This window comes from Lycium ferocissimum, chromosome 4, assembly GCF_029784015.1.
Source record: "Lycium ferocissimum isolate CSIRO_LF1 chromosome 4, AGI_CSIRO_Lferr_CH_V1, whole genome shotgun sequence".
In the NCBI taxonomy this organism is placed as follows: domain Eukaryota; kingdom Viridiplantae; phylum Streptophyta; class Magnoliopsida; order Solanales; family Solanaceae; genus Lycium; species Lycium ferocissimum.
This window is the reverse complement of record NC_081345.1, coordinates 42,528,257-42,533,282: the sequence shown is the minus strand read 5'-3', so window position 1 is coordinate 42,533,282 and position 5,026 is coordinate 42,528,257.

The following is a 5,026-nucleotide window of genomic DNA, read 5'->3' as shown; positions in this document are numbered from 1 at the left end:
GGTGATACGGTAAAGCCGTAAAGGAGTCATCTGCTATGGTGAGCGCTAAAACCCCCCCATAGTGAAAAAAATACAATATAATTATTTGCTTAGATTCACCATATGTCTAGATCCGTAGAACGTAGTAATGCATAAAATACGAAAATACATTTTTTTTTTTATTTAGTTTATTTACTACTTACCTTATTAGGTATTGCAAAAATATAGGTATACTTAGCACTGAAAAAGGCAGGTTAGAAAGATGGTTATCGATTTAAACACGTACATTGTCCCACATGTCTAGCGTTTTTTAGAAAATACATTTTTTTTTTTTATTTAGGTATTAGGTAGCTGTAGAGAAAATTCCATTTTTGTTTCTAGCATCTATGTATCGATACAAGCATGGACACATGAGAAATTAAATTTTGGAATGTTCCTCCTATTTTTACTTTGGGAGGTCTGAACAACGATCTCTTAGAGGTAGTATCGTTTAGATTTACCTCAGCATTGTAAAGACAACTTACTTTCCCGCCTTTAATGCTTTATAAATATCTCTTTGTTCCGGCAAAAATAAAAAGTATCGAGCATCTAATCAGTTTGCTCTATCATGGACATAGGAGAAACTAAATTTTGGAATGTTCCTCCTGTTTCTACTTTGGAAAGTCTGAACAATGATCTCGTAGAGGCATTATCGTTTAGATTTACCTCGGCACTGTAAAGAAAATTTACTTTCCCGCCTTTAATGCTTTATAAAATCTCTTCGTTCCAGCAAAAAAAAAAAAAAAAAAAAAGCATCGAGCATCTAAGCTCACTTTGCCCTATCAAAATAATTAGTAGTACTATATACTACCGTATTTTGCTAGACGTTTATATTTACGTGTCATAAACATTGTCAAATATTTTATATTTAATTAAGGAATGATAGATTACTTACCTTAAAAGATGTAGATGATTGTAATTACATATCATATCATGCATAATAATATAAAGAAATACTTCTCACAAAAATATTCCTTTGCTCGGTCCTATGTCCTTTGAATAACAGTTATACCTAGTGAGAGTGTAATGAATATTAGAGCATCGATATAACTTAACCTGTTATAGGTTTACAACTGGTTACTTAACATTTATTCTATATTAATCAATGCTTAATTATTAGATAAAGTTACCTGTAGTTTACGCCAGTAAATAAAACTTAAACAACTGAAAATTTTATTTTATAACACAAATTTTCATTAATTATTGTAAGAAAAGCTTGTGTTTCTAGTAGTGATATATAACGAATGATTTTTCAGCTCCACATGCAGGAGACAGTCAACGCACATGAGCTGGATCGGAGGACACCGTTTTTGGTAAAATGCTCTTCCTTATTTATCCTCCGAATCTCTCAAAAAGCTCACCAGCTATAATAACACCACCAAACCCTCAAGTGCGAAATAATGCTATAGTGATAATTAGTCGAGACCAATGAATCTAGTTGTTTGGAACTGTCGAGGCGCGCACAACATTGAAATTAGATGTAGTTTTAGGTCGTTGTCAGATTGTTACAGACCACACATGGTTGCAATTCTTGAAAGTACTACTAGCCGATTCCCCGTTTTACTGATATGATTCAAGACCCTGTCGGGGGTAACTCTAGTGGCGTCGTGGTTATGTGGGATAACCATTTTTTAGAGCTCGATCAGATTGCAAACGTGGATCAGTAAGTTCATGCTATGGTGAAGGTACGTGCAAACCAGCAAATAAAGATTCGTAGTTTTTAAATTGTATTTATGATGGTACTCATATAATCGATTCCAACTTGTTTAGAACAGAGACACATAGTTATGGAACACTCTACACCAATAATTAGTGGCATTGAGAACATTTTGCCAACTTTCTCTTTCAGGGTGTGTATTCCGTGATTGGATCGATCTACAATGCAAACAAAAACAACTCAACCACACTTACTTCCAGAATATTTCTAGAAATACTTTTTTATGCGCCTCAGACATTATCGCAATTTACGTAAATTTTGTGGAATAATCTGCGTAGCATCAATGATAATTATAACTATGACTTAACGCATAAGCTAAAAGTTGTATGCTAATTTAATTACTGACTGCGGAGTTGCACTGCCTGGGGGACCCGTTGGCTAAAAGGAGACACATTGCAGCACTATAATTAATCATTTTGTGTACGTAGCAGTTCCGTTATTGTTCAGGAAGAAGTAGAAGCAGACGAACTAAAAATTACTTTTATGATAGATTTACTAAGGATGTTTCTTTTGAACACCTCTATGCTACTTCTAGCACTTGTAATGATCGTATTGATTTTTGTTCTATTTCTATAAGAAAAATCATTTTATTATGATATGATTGCATATTGATGCATTAATACACTGCTTTAAGTATCATGTCTTTTTTGCCTCCTGTCAGATATTGTGAAAGGCTTTCCCTTCCAAGTTGCTCTAACCCTCTGTTTGGATGGTTGTTTCCATGGTTCATTAATGTGCCATACAGTATGGTACAGTATGGTGTTGTATTGTATTGTACTGTATTAATGAATACAATGTTTGGATAGACTGTATCGTTTGTTGTGGTTTAATAGCATTTGTATTGTTTGATTTGGAGCATCGTATAATAACTTGTAAGTTTACTAAAATACACTCCACTCTTAATTAGAAATTAGTTTATATATGTCACACCCCGATCTTACTAGGATGTGATGGGCACCCGACCCCATATTCGGAGCCGAGCGAACCCGCTAACTCTTACTATACATATGAACTTATGAATCAGTTAGAAATGTGTACATAGAATTTTTTTTTTTTCATGAGTAAAATCGGACATCACATAGGACTCGTGACACGAAACATAATAACATATCGGCCGGGGCCGGAGCCTTTGCGATCGACAACCCAATACCCACGACTGTCCGCAAAGTCTCTAACTTCGATCAAAGCATCATAGCATCTACACTCGACTCTACAAAGACTCCGGAACAAGTGGAGCCTACCAACTCGCCGGAACATCCTCTATGCTAGAGGCCCTCATCCGGGTGTACCGCGCGATACGAAACGCACTTCGAAGATAGGGGTTACGAGCTATGTCGAGTATGTAAGGCGTGATAGCAACATAGTAAGGGATATAAGCATGTATAATAAGGATATCATATCGTAAGGTAAAGGAATAACTCCGCATACGTGAACAATAATCGCATGGAAACATAGAACATATCATCGGATAGCAGAGTAACCTGTGCATCTGAGTGCCCCTGGGGGCGGATGCCATGCATGCTTATCTTTTCCTTGAAAAACATTTCTTTCACATATATAGAAAATAGCACATATCATATTGCCGAGGCGTTTACGATCCATTTAACCATAAATATATATATAACACCGGCATCCCGCGTCCGGGATGATATCAAGTCAAATACGGCTACATGTACCGTGTATTCTATAGCGCATTCCTCGCTCGCTCCCATCTTCCCCATATACATATATATACATATATCATAGCATATACAGGGGAGCCCAAAGAAAAACTATGACTTGAGCGACGTAAGGTCGATAACCTCCGATCGCAATATGGAATAACCACGGGCGCTTTGTCTCACCTGCATGAAGGAACAATTTATATAAGGCGAGACTATCGACGGAGAATAACTTCATGGAAAAAAAACATATAACAATCATAAGTCATCATTTCGTTTACTTTAAAATCTTCGAAAATAGTCATTATCCAAAAATAGCTTAACATTTCATATCGTCATATTCGTAGTAAGAACATATCCTTGACATATTCGTCATATACTTTTTCTCATATCTGGCATCATCATTATCATCGTAGAACCATAGTCGTCGTTTTAGTCATTAAGACTTTCAATATTGTAAAACTTGGTTTTTGGAGGAAAATGAATATTTTGGAAAACATTTGTAAACTTTTAGGAAGGAAAATCATGCCTTGGGGTCAATGGTTTAGTTAGAACGACTATTGTTTGGTAGTCGGAATGATAACCAAGAACTCCCATTAACTATAGTACGGAAATAAGCCTAATGGGACAATAGGAGGGAATTCGGGAATAGTGGGCCCACCTCGGTCAAATGAGGCGGCGTACACAATTTACGTATAATACATTTCATGACATTACTTATGAGAGTTTTAGGGTAGTCGGATCTTATTCATGCAAGTTCTAGGTGTTTAGACAATTCTTTTAACTATTCAGCGAGCATTTACTTCAATCTTCGAATGAATAGTAGTCAAATTCAAGCTCGGATTTCTAGAATTAGAGTGGTCCCGAGACACGTATTCAAGCCTATTACATCTAAGACATGCCAAAGGAAGAAGAGTGAAGCCTTACATACCTTTTTCCGCTTCTTACGCTCCTCTAAATTCAAGCTCCAACTTCTCCAAAATCTACATTTGGTCACATTTACCAAACATTAATTAGAGTCCTTAAGAATCCAAATCTTGAATCAACATTTGTCATAGAAATTTCGGAAAGCATTTCCCCGTAAATGCGCCTCTCGAGATTCTAACTCGGCCAATTTTAATCAACAATAATCCCGGAATTCGACCCGCCAAACCAACAACAACCAAACCAACAATCATAATGACAACATCCATGATCAATTCATAACGCATTCTAACATTAACGATTCCTTTCTACATAGGTCGACAATATTCCATTTATTCAAATAATCTTCGTACATTCAAACTAACACCAATGATCATACGTTCAAATATTATTCCGGCCATTCAAACACGATTCAAGAACATTTCAAATAGTCCATACAATATCCAAACAGCCCGGCCAACATATAATGCCACCCGAAACTTGCCATACTCCATAAGAGCAATGGCAACACATTTCATTCTTCCGAATTCATGAACTATATCAACGATTCCATACGCTAGCAACATCATTTTCATAAATTCAAGAAATTATATTGAAATTACATTATATTCCAAATCAGCCCACACAATTTACAACCTCCACTTGAATCATTAAATCTTCATTTCCATCATAGAATACATAACAACAACAACCAAAAACACTAAAT